The sequence below is a fragment of the Hylobates moloch genome, unplaced genomic scaffold (genome assembly GCF_009828535.3).
Source record: "Hylobates moloch isolate HMO894 unplaced genomic scaffold, HMol_V3 SCAFFOLD_20, whole genome shotgun sequence".
Lineage (NCBI taxonomy): Eukaryota > Metazoa > Chordata > Mammalia > Primates > Hylobatidae > Hylobates > Hylobates moloch.
Window position 1 is genome coordinate 28,746,573 of NW_026652295.1, and position 14,268 is coordinate 28,760,840.

The 14,268-nt window shown below is 41.9% G+C and overlaps 1 long non-coding RNA gene across 2 annotated transcripts in view; it reads right to left on the bottom strand.

The window, feature by feature from the left end:
- Positions 1 to 2,635: 2,635 nt before the first annotated feature.
- Positions 2,636 to 14,268, bottom strand: part of LOC116460070 (uncharacterized) — a 35,500-nt gene continuing 23,867 nt past the window's right edge. For both annotated transcript variants that reach the window (XR_009211252.1, XR_009211251.1), the window contains 2 exons: positions 7,243 to 7,348; positions 2,636 to 6,065 (listed from right to left, as the gene is read on the bottom strand). This is a non-coding gene — a long non-coding RNA (uncharacterized LOC116460070). The remainder of the gene's footprint in view (positions 6,066 to 7,242; positions 7,349 to 14,268) is intronic.

Consider the following 14,268-nt stretch of genomic DNA (forward strand, 5'->3'; position numbering starts at 1 on the left):
CGCAGCCACAGGACGCATTCCTTCTCCACTTAGATCTTGTCTCTCTGTGAAGCATCCAATCGCCTTCCATTTCTACTTGGTGTAGAATGTAGGGGGCAATGAATGAGACTGCCGCGTATTGCAGAGGGTCCATGTCCAAGCACAGGCAGTTGTAACTGTAGTAGTCACACCACCAGTACCTGTGGTTCCTGCCAGCCCCTCCACTGCCCAGACCAGACAGTGTCAGTCTGGCAGACGCACCCCCAAGGACTCTCCCTCATGGTGTCTACTCCTCTGCCCCACCCTTCTGATCTCACAGCTTCTCCTTAGGTGACATTCACACTTTAGACAAAGTTGTTTGGTCCCCTGATTATGATCTTGTTTACTTGCTGTCAGCTCTGCCTGGGAAGAGGTCTATGCTCAGTTCCAGGATACACTGAAAAAGCACTGGACGGGCAGGTACAGTCTTGGGCTTTACCATGAACTGTTGTTTGGTCAAGTTGTTTAACCTCCACTCTGTTCATCTTGTATATACGGGTGGAGGGTAAAGACTATGAGCCCACAGGTCTGCTTCTGTGCTCACTGTAACAGATTCTAAGTGCAAGTCCCTGAAACAGGATCACAGTACACAACATTAACATAAGAGGGTACATTGTGCACAGTACAGCTTTCCTTGAGGTTCTAGAGAATGCAAACCTTAACAAGTACCAAACCTCTGCTGAAAAATCCTCTAATGAATTTCAAGGTTAAATATAAATAAACTGTGGCATTGTTCTGCCTAGAGTAGTCACACCCTCCTTGGGGGTCCCACAGTCCACAGGCTCAAACTCCTGATCCAACAGTTACATGCTGCACCAACTTTCAGACTGTCTCTCCCAGTAGGCAGTGAGCCCCTAGAAGGCAGAGACTATGTAACAATGACCTGGCAACTTTGTTGAATAGCTGCTCCTATCAAGATCGGCTCGTAAAAAGCCAAGCACTGCTCAGCTTTTATTATGCCTCTTACTGATTTATGCCTTCATTTGGCATTCAAGAACTTGCTCCACTAGTGCCAAACAGTTGGGAGATATTTACTAAAAATTATTAAACTGCAATCTATCCTCTGAACCCACTGTGCCCAATCCCACCACACATCTTGCTGCTCCCTAACTTCTAGCTGCTTGGAAAGTCTCATTTTCTTCATCCACTCAAATCATACACATCCCTCAGGTTCCATGCAAAGTTCCATCTCATTCATGAAACTCCCTGACCACTGGGATATCTGGCCTATGAACTTGAGCAAACTATTTCTTCTGCATCTCATTTGGCATTTGAGGAGGGACTGGTCTCTGACATCTCTTGGTATGCCTCACAGTCAGTAAAGTGTTTCCAGACCTATAGGTACCACCCCATATTGTTAGCTCTTTGAGGATACACACTAGGTTATACTTTTCTGGTTCTCCACCCTGAGCACCCAAAAGGCAGATGATAGGTACATCTCAACTCCAAAGAGACTGCTGAACATTGAATGAATTAATGTCACACAGAGAAAGTGACCCTGGTGACCAGCCTGGGCCAGTTCACTCACGTGACAGTGGGGGCTGGCAAGTACATAATTTTCAGGTTAGACTGGCAGGCTGGAGACCCAGGGAAGAGCTGACACTGCAGCCTGAGGCCACAGGTAGCAGTGTTGCTGGGTTGCTGCACATTCTTTACTGTGAGATTTAGAGAAACTGTCATTATCATTATCCTAATATTGTCAAAACTTGTAGGCAGCCTATTTGCTTTTTTTGGTTCTTATTGTTGGTGTGTTGTTATTCCTGTGGAATTCATAATTGTGCAGTGTTTTGATATCTATGAATTCAAAAACCTAAACAGAATATTAAGAACAAACTAATAATAAAGTGATGAACTTTGGATACCTTTTTAACATTGTTTCTAAATATTGTAAACATGAATCTTCTGGACCTCAGAGGGAAGAAGGAAGCAATGATATTAATAATGAATCATAATCTGGAACACCTGATATTGTACACAAAATATAACAACTGGAAATGCCTTTGCAACTGCGTAACAGTTCAAAGAAACAGTAATTTGCACTTCTAAAATTAAAAAAATCCCCAATAACTTTTGACAAAACTCACAGATGGCTTATTATTGCTAGCAATGTAAATATTGGATGCAAATCATGCTCAAAAGCTGTGTGAATAGCCAAAAGTGCTAAGCACATTCTGTCAGTGCTCATAATTCAAGGAAAACATTAGCAAAATTCAAAGAAAAAAACTTGAAAAATATTAAGAACAGCTTTGTACAATAAAGTATTTGAAAAAAGCAACAAACAGTGGAAAAATGCCATCAGATGTTAGTATACAGTTTACCCAAATGTGTAATTAGAGCATTTTACATCATTAAGTAGAGGCTTTTAAACAATTATACATAGTGCATATCATTGCAGTATAGATCAATGGTTCTGCTGGTTGCAAACCGTATTCTACATAATAAGACAACTTTTGGAAAATTTATTAATCCAAGCAATAAATCATTATCAGTGAAGTGTCAACCACTTCACAAAATGTATTTAAGTTTTAGTTCCTTAAATACTAAATGTAAGACTTACAGGAAAATGGGATTTTGTTGATCTGAGGAACTCAAACATACCAACCTTACTCATCAGTGCTCAAGAAAAATAGCCTTAATGTGAGACAGTTGTATGATGGTACAGATAGTGCTGGTATATGCAACGAAGAAAGTTCAGGTTTCACCAAAATTTTAGCAAAATTTCAGGGTTTAAAAATCTGTTTATCGCAGAAGTCACATGCTGTCTCACGTTTACTCTTCCTTGTGTCCTGATCCTGCTGACTTGTCCACATGGGCAACTAGGAAGCTGGCACAACTATACTTCTTTGTTCACTTTGGTCACCACCATTTGCTCTGCTGTTGGGCTGCCCATGTGTAGGCAGGTTTCATGAAAATATCAGGTTCCCTAAGCAACATGAACTGGGAGGTTCAGAGAGGGTAGATTTCCCTAGTCACTGACTTACTGAGGGATTGACTCAAGATTCCCAGGCACTAGACAGAAGCAGTCGGGAAAGGAATCATTTCCTGATTGCCTGTGGGGGAAAAAGAAACTCTTTTTTGGATAGAACAGTCTGGATGGACTCTAACATAGTAGTGAAGGCAGTGCATTCTTCAGAAGGGCAGCAGATGGGGCACCATGCATCCCCACAGAGGGGCTGTCATGCGGTCCTTGCAGGAGTTGCCAGGCTCCCAAAATCTCCTCCTGCTGCTATTCCCACCCTGCCTGAAAAGAGGTGAGGGGGATGATGGGGAGGGAGTCAAATAGACTCGGGATAGGAGGAGTGAGTGCCCTGGTAAAACCAATTACTTAGCTAAACCTTTGGCTAAAAAGGTTTTTGGCTAAAAAGTTTAGCCAAAGAGCTAAACTCTAGGAAGGGAGGCACAAAATGGAGAAGTGTGGGTTTTTTTTTGCTTCTCTAGGTGAAGGTTTAACTTCAGCATGGGTAAAACTATTCTTTCCTTTTTTCTCTCCCAGAGTTCTCACCACCTCCTCCCACGCTAAACCCTTCATGTTGCAGGAGACAGAGAATCCCAGGTAAGACCTGGACTTTCTCTCCTCCCTCCCTTCCTTTTTTCACCTTGTTCCGGATAAATTATCTTGGTTTTGTTTCTGGAGGGAAAAGGGCAGAGAGGCCCTGACTTGAATCTCAATCATATTTCTGCACACAGTACTTGAGGAGACAGAATAGCAGAGGGGTGGGAACAATTAACATTGCTCTATGGGCTTTAGAATGGAGAAAAAATAATTCCCACTCTTTTTTCTTTTACCCAAATCCAACTTCAGTTTTCTCTCCAACTCTCTAAAACCACCACCAATACTATTATCATATCATGTGTAGCTACTTGGGGGGTGGTGAAAGGCTGAGTGTGAATCATGTTCAGGTAGCAGGGTGTTAAACGAAATAGTTCCTCACAGCAATGCCCAAAGTCATCCTTGGTCACAATAAAGGAGAATAAAGGGAAAAAAGTATGATTATTGTATTCGATTGTGGGGTTACAGGTGAGTTTTTTCATTTTAAAAATGATTTTGTTGTTATAATGATGATGTCAATTTTTTAAAAAAATAAAAGAATGGAAAAAGTTGACTTGGGATTTCATAATGCAAAGAAAAAAGCAAAACAAAAAAGAACAACAAAAAGCAAACAAAACAAAGATTTATATGTAATACCTAATTTAATCCCTTCATAACTCTGTGAAGTGGGTCAGTATTGATGGGTCAGCTTAACTAACAGATAAGGAATGAGATCCAAAACAACCAGCCATGATCGCACAGCTTGTGGAACCCAGGTTGACACTCAGCCCAGTGTTCCACCTGCAATGGCAACCTAAGTGAGGAGGGGGCCTCAGAGATGAGGTGGTCGACCCTTACAATGTTGATATTCTCCATGCTTTCTCAGAGCAAGTGGCTGAATCTCTTTCGTGACAGAGAACTCACCACCTACCAAGGCAGCCCATTTTACTAAGTCTAATTTTTTAAAAAGATACTTATGATGAGCACAATTCTGTGTCTCTCATCCTCTATGGAAATGACCAATTTCTGACCTCTATGTCACAAAGAGTAAGTATAATTCTTCACGTAATAGCCCTCCAAATATTTGAAATCTCTAGTCATAGCCAGGTATATTGCATCAAAATAAATGGCTATTTTCTGCAGGAGGGTTGGTCCAATGTCCTAGCCCACCATTATCAGAAGCAAGGAGTCCTCCCTATTTTTTGAAGAACTACATTTATTTGCTCAAATCATAGTTATTAGGGGCCCGCTATCTGCCTGGCAGTGGGGATGCAGCAATACCTAGGTCAAATAGGCATTTGGAGTGTGGAAGTGGGTGCCCACCCTAGTTCGGGAGCATCTCAGGATGTCCTCCTCAAGGAGATGACATGTCAACTGAGCCCAGGGGACAACAGGAGTTGACAGGGAAGAGTATTTCCTAGAGGGAGAAACTGGAGGCAGCTGTAGTGAGGTGCTGATGGGTTCTGGCCACCACCTGGGCCACCTAGATTTGATGTTTCTCCACCCCTACTTAGTTGTGTGACCCTGGACAAGTTCCTCACCCTCTGTGTGCTTTAGAACCCTCACTGTGAAATGGGAGATGTGATTGGAATGTTGTGAGGATTGTTTGAGTGAATACATGTGAAGGACTTAGGACAAGCCTGGCACATAGTTAATGCTCAATCAATGTTTGTTCTCACGACTGGAGGGAAACAAGGTAGTGGGCAGGAAGGGGGAGTGCACAGACAGTTCCTGCTAAGCCTTGTAAGTTATCCATGGCCCAGCACTGTAACCGGAGAAGTGAGGATGAGACTTCCACTTTGAGAAACGCCTCTCTGGCCGCAGCATGTAGAGGAATGGGAGGGGATTAGAATATGTGTGCACGGACTAGGTGGGAGCTAACTGCAGGGCCAGCATCTGTGGCACAGATTATCTCTCTTCATTCTGAACCCCTCCCTCTTCCCATCTCGAATCCTTTTCCCACTCCTGACCACATCCTCCACCTGTCAGAAAGTCACAGTTAAGGAAGAGATTTCTGAGCACACCTTGGACAGAAGTCATGATGATGGGGCCCATGACTGGGAACCTGCTGGGAGAGGTGGCCTGCAGTGTGTCTGGAGTACACGGGGGACCCTGGGAGCATCTTCAGTGTCTGTGGCCCCTGGCAGGCCTGCATCACTTGGTGCTGTGCCACTATCAGATCCACCACGGGAGTAATGTGCCGTTCATTCCACAAGGAGCCCTTTCAACAGGGAGACGTCAGGCCCAACTGGATTCTAGCCACCTTGGTCTCCAGTCTCCTACTCTCAAGCCCATGAGTGACAATTCAGCACAGGAAATTTGGTTCTGTGAGCAGCATCTATTGGCAGGATGACCAGCAATTCTTGTGTGTGGTTTGCAAAGATCTTAACAGAGCACAAATGTTACTTAGTGCTGCAGAAGGAGAACAATGCTAGGTTCCACAAGGTAGTCTGTCCTTTTGCTGTCTTGTCTACACCAGAGAACCTTTGGTTGACTTGCTTTAATATTGGCTTCAGTCCTATTATAAAACAACAACAACAAATTATTGTATTCTAAACACAGTTCTAAATGCAACAAGAGTTTATCTTTTAATCCTGCATTATACAGTTTACAATTACTTGCAAATGCATAGTACCTCACTCCAAAAAACCTCAGGCATCCAGGCATCACAATTTCTCTATCTCCATGACATAGAAACTTCCATGTCACTAGATGATTTCACAAGCCATATACGAATCCCCTGAAGACTTCTTGGTGTGAAGGAAACATCACTGGACACAACACTGAAAATGGCAATAGTCCAGGCATGGTGGTTCATGCCTGTAATCCCAGCACCTTGGGAGGCTGAGGCGGGTAGATCACCTGAGGTCAGGAGTTTGAGACTAGCCTGGCCAACATGGTGAAACCCCATTTCTACTAAAAATACAAAAATTAGCCAGGTGTGGTGGTGCATGCCTGTAGTCCTAGCTACCAGGGAGGCTGAGGCAGGAGAATCACTTGAACCCCAGAGGCTGAGGTTGTGGTGAGCTGAGATCACGCCACTGCATTCCAGCCTGGGCAACAGAGCGAGACTCCGTCTCAAAAAAAAAAAAAAAAAAAAAAGGCAACAAAAGCCCTGGATAGATAGGGTTTTTTTAGGTGAGCTATAACATCTGGGCAAATAAAAACACTATGTTATTCCTAGAAAAATTATAGAAATCTAACTTAACCTTGTCAACATGGGGATTCATTATCTTATTTAGCAAACTAAAGGAACAATAATGTAACTGCACCTCAGGTACAACTGGAACCAGGGATTTGAATGCAACTAAGACTTCCCATCTTTTATTTTCTCTTCTCTAGATTAGCTCAATTTTTTGCAACACATTTCCTGTATGAACTATAACTATAGTCATTTCTAGATTAATACTTCTTGTCAGCAAAGCAAGACAGAGTTACTCTCTGGTCATGAAGAAAATTCCAGAAAAGAGCTCTGAATCAAAGGCCAAAATCCTGGCATATCTGGTGCGGTGCAGAGCTGAGAGACTGGCTGAAGAGTGTGCCAGCAGTAAGCTATCCTAGGCATAGGGCCTGACTGGAAATCAAAGACCCTAATGTAGCAGTATTGCATCATCTATAGCCTAGATTATGCTGCAATGATATACAACTCCCATATCTCACTGGTATAAACCAAAAAGGTTTCTTTTACATGCTACCTGTTCATCAGGAGTTGCTGAGGGGGTCACTTGGAGATCCAGGCTCGCCAAGCAGCCACTGTCTTCAGCACCAGCTAATGCCCTGCTAGTGGGCAAAGAGGGAGCTCTGGAAGAACATAAACCAGCAGTTAAATTCCCAGTCCAGAAGAAATACATATCACCCCTACTAACACCTCATTACAGGGCACAGATGATGACAATAATGACCTCTCAGGCTTAAGGACCCTTCAACTCTGAGAGAGGGTATCTAGTGGTCACCTAGCTACTATCCTGTCTTTCCCTCAGGCAGAAGTGGGTGTGGTTTCCAACACTCCCAGCTGTGTCCCCCATCCGTGACAACAAAATCTTTGTAATCTAGTTTGAAGCATTTCAGAGGTCAGAAGGGTGTTTGCTGTTAGACTCTTGCTCTCACTTCTACCTGACAAGAGAGAAGAATTTGTATAGATTGTTAGACATGTAACTATTTTTTGAAAGCACTAGGTATTTGGGGCAAGGTCAACATGTTTCCCTATCAGAAATCACTCACATATATGTTCTTTGAGGTCAAGAATTCTATGAAATAAAAATAAAGAAAGTTATTGAGCCTCTTTTGGATGCCAGTACCATGCTCAGTGCTTTCATTTTTTTCAGTATACTCACATTACTGATTATCCTTCATTTTACTTATGATCAAAGCAAGAGTTGAAGGAATGTCCTTGGTTCAAGGCTACGCCCTAGGAGGCAGTCAGAATTTAAATCCAGCTTTCTTTCATTTGAAAGACTGTGCTCTGTGCTGGACCACACTGTACAGTTTTAAAAGTGATCTAACAACAACAGCATCCATCAGTGAACTTTGAGTCTACCAAACAGAAATTGCTCTTAATGGGTTCATCTAATGGCAGGGCCAGCTCAAGGCAAAATTTTTTGCCCCCATCCCTCTTTTTCATTCGACACAATTTTGCTCTATCATCCAGGCTGGACTGCAGTGGCATGGTCACAGCTCACTGCAGCTTCAAACTCCTGGCTCAAGTGATCCTCCCTCCTTATCTTCTTGAGTAGCTGGGACTATGGGCGCATGCCACAACTGCTAATGTTTAAAATTTTTGTAAGGATGGGGTCTCACTATGTTCCCTAAGATGGTCTCAAATTCCTGGCCTCAAGCAATCCTCCCGCCTCAATCTCCTGAAGTGCTGGGATTATAGGTAGAAGCCACAATGCCCAGTCCCCTTCTCCCTCATTAAAAATTTTTTTTATTTTTTTTTCACTATTCAACTTCCATTTTAGGTTCAAGGGGTACATGTGTAGGTTCATTATATGGGTAAATTACAATGTCGTGGGGGTTGTGTATACAGATAATTTTGTCGCCCAGGTAATCAGCATAATACCCAAAAGGTAGTTTTTCAGTCTTCACCCTCCTTTCACCCTCCACCCTCAAGTAGGTCCTGGTGTCTGTTGCTCCCTTGTGTCCATGTGTACTCAATGTTTAGCTCCCATTTAAAAGTGACAACATACAGTATTTGGTTTTGTGTTCCTGCATTAATTGTCTTAAGGTAATGGCCTCCAGCTCCATCCATGTTGCTGCAAAGGACATTATCTCATTCTTTATGGTTGTGTAGTATTCTAATCCACAGTATTAGATTAGATGTACAGTATTCTAATGTACATTTTCTTTTTTTTCTGAGACGGAGTCTCACCCTGTCGCCTAGGCTGGAGTGCAATGGCGCGATCTCGGCTCACTGCAACCTCTGCTTCCCAGGTTCAAACGATTCTCCTACCTTGAGTAGCTGGGATTACAGGCACCCGCCACCATGCCCAGATAATTTTTGTATTTTTAGTAGAGACAAGGTTTCACCATGTTGGCCAGGCTGGTCTCAAACTCCTGACCTCACCGAACTCCACCCACATCGGTCTCCCAAACTGCTAGGATTACAGGCGTGAGCCACCGAACCTGGGCATCTAGGTTGATTCCGTATCTTTGCCATTGTGAATAATGCCGCAGTGAACATACATGTGTGTGTGTCTTTAGGTAGAACTATTTATATTCCTTTGGGGATATACCCAGTAAAGGGATTGCTGGGTTAAACTGTAATTTTAAGTTCTCTGAGAAATTTCCAGACTGCTTCCACAATGGCTGAACTAATTTACATTCCCATTTGCAGTGTATAAGTGTTCTCTTTTTTCTGCAACCTCATCAGCATCAGTTAGTTTTTGACTTTTTTAATAATAGCCTTTCTGACTGGTGTGAGATGGTATCTCATTGTGGTTTTGTTTTGCATTCCCCTAATTAGTGATATTAAGCATTTTTTTCTTGTTTCTTTTGAAAAGTGTTCATGTCCTTTGCCCATTTTTTAATGGGGTTCTTTTTTGCTTACTAAGTTCCTTATAGATTCTGGTTATTAAACCTTTGTCAGATGCGCAGTTTGCAGATATTTTCTCCCAGTCTGTAGGCTGTTTACTCTGTTGACAGTTCCATTTTCTGTGCAGAAGTTCTTTAGTTTTAATTAAGGCTTACTTGGCAATTTTTGGTTTTGTTGCAGTTGCTTTTGGAGTCTTCATCATGAAGTCTTTGCCAGGGCTGATGCTCAAAATGGTATTTCCTAGGTTTTCTTCTAGTATTTTCACAGTTTTAGGTTTTATATTTAAGTCTTTAATCCACTTTGAGTTGATTTTTATATATGGCGAAAGATAGGGGTTCAGTTTCATTCTTCTGCATATGGCTATCCAGTTATCCCAGCACCATTTATTGAATAGGGAGTTCTTTCCCCATTGCTTGTTATTGTCAATTTTGTCGAAGATTAGATGGTTTTAGGTATGTGGCTTTATTTCTCAGTTCTCTAACCTGTTCCATTAGTCTATGTGTCTGTTTTTGTACCAGTGCCATGCTGTCTTAGTTATTGTAACCTTACAATTTGAAGACAGGTAGTGTGATGCTTCCAGCTTTGTTCTGTTTGCTTAGGATTGCTTTGGCTATTTGGGCTCCTTCTTGGTTCCATATGAATTTTTGAATGTTTTTTTCCTAAGTCTGTGAAAAATGTCATTGGTAGTTTGACACTGAATCTGTAAATTGCTTTGACTAGTATGGCAGTTTTAACGATATTAATTCTTCCTATCCAGGAGCATGGAATGTTTTCCCATTTATGTAATCTGATTTCTTTGTGCAGTGTCTTGTAAAATTCTCATTGTAGAGATTGTTTACCCCTTTGGTTAGCTGTATTCCTAGGTATTTTATTCTTCTTGAGGCTACTGTGAATGAAACTGCATTCTTCACTTGGTTCTCGGTTTAGATGTTATTGGTGTATAGAAATGCTACTGATTTTTGTAAACTGACTTTGTATCCTGAAACTCTGCTGAAGTTCTTTTTCAGATCTAGAAGCCCTCGGGAAAAGACCATGGAGTTTTCTAGGTATAGAATCAATATTTATGAAGAGAGATAATTTGACTTCCTCTCTTCCTATTTGGATGCCTTTTATTTCTTTCTCTCACCTGACTGCTCCAAATAGAACTTCCAGTACTATGTTGAATAGTAGTAGTGAGAGTGGGCATCCTTGTCTTGTTCCAGTTCCTAAATAGAATACTTCTAGCTTTTGCCAATTCAGGATTATGTTGGCTTTGGGTTTGTCAGAGATAGCTCTTATTATTTTGAGGACTATAACTTCAAACCTAGTTTGTTGAGGGTTTTTAACATGAATGAATATTGAATTTTACCAAAAGCCTTTTCTGCATCTATTAAGGTATCATGTGGTTTTTGTTTTTAGTTCTCTTTATGTGATGAATCACATTTATTGATTTGGGTATGTTGAGCCAACTCTGCACTCCAGGGATAAAGCCTACTTGATCATGATGGATTAGCTTTTTGGTGTGCTGCTGGATTTCATTTGGTAGTATTTTGTCGAGGATTTTTGCATATATATTCATCAGGGATATTGGCCTGAAGTTCTTTTTTTCTGTTGTGTCTCTGGTATCAGAATGATGCTGGTCTCACAGACTGAGTTAGGGAGGCGTCCCTCTTTCTCAATTTTTTGGAATAGTTTCGGTAGGAATGATACCAGCTCTTCTTTATATGTCTGGTAGAATTTGGCTGTGAATCCATCTGGTCCAGGACTTTTTCTGGTTAGTAGGCTTTTTATTACTGATTCAATTTTGGAACTTGTTATTGGTCTGTTTGGGGTTTCAATTTCTGGTTCAATCTTGGGAGGTTGTATGTTCCCAGGAATTTATCCATTCTTCTAGGTTTTCTAGTTTGTGTGCAGAGGTGTTCATAACAGTCTCCAAGCGGTTTTTGTATTTTTGAGTGGTCAGTGACAACGTCCCCTTTGTCATTCCCGATTGTGTTTATTTAGATTTTCTCCCCCCTCCTTTTTTTATTAGTCTAGTTAGTGCCTATCAACTTTATTTATTCTTTTGAAGAACCAACTTTTGCTTTCTTTGATCTTTTGTATGGTTTTTCTCATCTCCATTTTGTTCAGTTCAGCTCTGATTTTGGGTATTCTCTTCTGCTAGCTTTGGGGCTGGTTTGCTCTTGTTTATTTAGTTCCTCTAGATGTGATGTTAGGTTGAGATCCATCTTTTTGATGTGGGCATTTAGCACTATAGTTTTCCCTTAACACTGCTTTAGCTGTGTCCCAAAGATTCTGGTATGTTTTTATCTTTGTTTTCATTAGTTGTAAACAATTTCTTGATTTCTGCCTTAATTTCTCTTTGTTTACCCAAGTCATTCAGGAGTAGATTAATTTCCACTTAATTATATGGTTTTGAGAGATCTTCTTGGTATTTATTTTTATGGCACTGTGGTCCAAGAGTGTGGTTGGTATTTCAGATTTTGTTTTTTTGAGATGAGTCTCACTCTGTCAACCAGACTGGAGTGCAATGGCGTGATCTCAGCTCACTGCAACCTCCTCCTCCCAGGTTCAAGCAATTCTCGTGACTCAACCTCCTAAGTAGCTGGGATTACAGGCGCATGCCACCATGCTTGGCTAATTTTTATATTTTTTAGTAGAAATGGGTTTTCGCCATGTTGGCCAGGCTGGTCTCTTGACCTCAAGTGATTTGCCCACCTCAGCCTTCCAAAGTGTTGGGATCACAGGCGTGAGCCACTACACCCGGCCTGTATTTCAGGTTTCTTGAATTTGTTAAGAATTGCTTTCTGGCCAATAAAGCAATTGTGGTCAATTTTAAGAGTATGTACCATGTGCAGCTGAGAAGAATGTATATTCTGTTTTTGTTGGATAGAGAGTGCTGTTTTTTGTTTTCCATTTGCTTGACAGATCTTTCTCCATCCCTTACTTTGAGGCTATTGGTGTCCCTGCATGTGAGATGGGTCTCTTGAAGACATACAGTTGGGTCTTGTTTCTGTGTCCAACTTGCCACCCTCTATTAATTGAGGCATTTAGCTTATTTACATTCAAGGTTAATATTGATATGTGCAGATTTGATCCTATCATCATGTTGTTATTTGGCTGTCATGTAGACTTCATTGTTTATTTGCTTTATAGTGTCAATGGTCTATGTACTCGAGTATATTTTTGTGATGGCCAGTATTGTTCTGTACATCTCAGGGTGGCTTAAAGCACCAGGAGAAAGCATGCACAACAGCCCAAGGTGAAGCTCACTTGGCAGCTGAGAGTGAGTTCACACCTTGTACTCTAAAATGAGGAAGTGCTCTTTTCTTCTCACTCAAATTAAAGAAGACGGAGAAGCCCCTCAGCACTTCACTGCGCTCCCCACTCCCCCGCCCCACACCTCCCCCCTACTTTGTGGTAGATTCCTGGCACTTGAACTCTCTACAGGCCCAGGAGAGAACAACTTTCTTGAGGTCCTAAGGATACCTGAGAATCATCCTCAGAGTTAATGGAATCTTCTGCATTTTCTGTGGATTTTGATTATCTACTTTTTTTTCTAACTTCTGTGAGATTAGAGAATTGAAAGGCTGTCATATCACTGGAACTCAGTCAAAATGTGGTGTCTTCTCCAATATTGTCCAACTAGAAGATGTGCGAATCCTACCTGATATAAGAACTAAGAAATATGACTACAAACAAACTAAAGGGAAAATAAGAGAAGAACTTAAAGAATATTTGGGAGTTTTAGGGAGGTCATAACTGTAATGAGCTAATGTCATCCATATGTCCAAGGGAAAGTGAATCTGAATTTACAGGGCAACTTCTGTGGACCAGGTTCCTTCACACATAATTTCAAGTCATGCTAAAATGAATACATCCAAGGAAAATTTTACCATACATAACTTATGATAAGGAAACTTATGCTTAGGAAGATTAATTAGGAGGTTAAGGTCACCAAGCCTCTAGACTGTTTCACCAGGACCCAACCCAGGTCTGGCTTCTGTTTGGTTTTGGAGTATGTGTTATCCCCACTCCATCATGCTGCCTCTCCAATCTGCAGCCCAGTGCCCAGGGGACAAGGGTCAGGCCAAGATCAGAATGGACACTAACACCAACAGGCCTGGCGAGGTGGGAAGTACAGGGAAGGGGTGACTCCAGCTTACTCTTCTCTCCCTCCCAGAGGGACTATCAGGGCCACTGGCATTGTTGGGTGATAGAAGTTGTAAATACAGGGTAAGGGACATGGATGACACCATCTCCATATGCGTATGTGATAGAGTGGCAGGCCAGAAGTTAATAGCCACATCCAGGGAGCCAAGGATATAGTTCCCAGTAATGGGGCTTGTGTTCTGCTCTCAGGGCTGATGAAAGAGGATGGAAGTTGTACTCTCTGTTCCTCTACTTCAGTAGAAAGTAAGCTAAAAGGAGAAATTGGGAGACAGAGGTTTACAAAAGGAAATTTATAATGGGGTCATATCAAGATAATTCAAGAGGGAAAATAAGACAAGGTGGCTCCTTCCCTGAATTGGTGACACAACACTAATCACTGTCCTTACACAGTGGCTGGTCCTGACCCCAACTACAGGAGCTCAGCTGTCTCTACCCTCTGGAGGTAGACAGGAAGCAGTGGTCATGCTACTGCAGCCTAATGACTTGAGATTAGAATTGGCCATTACCCTGCTGCAGGGTGTGTGCCCAGCACACTTTG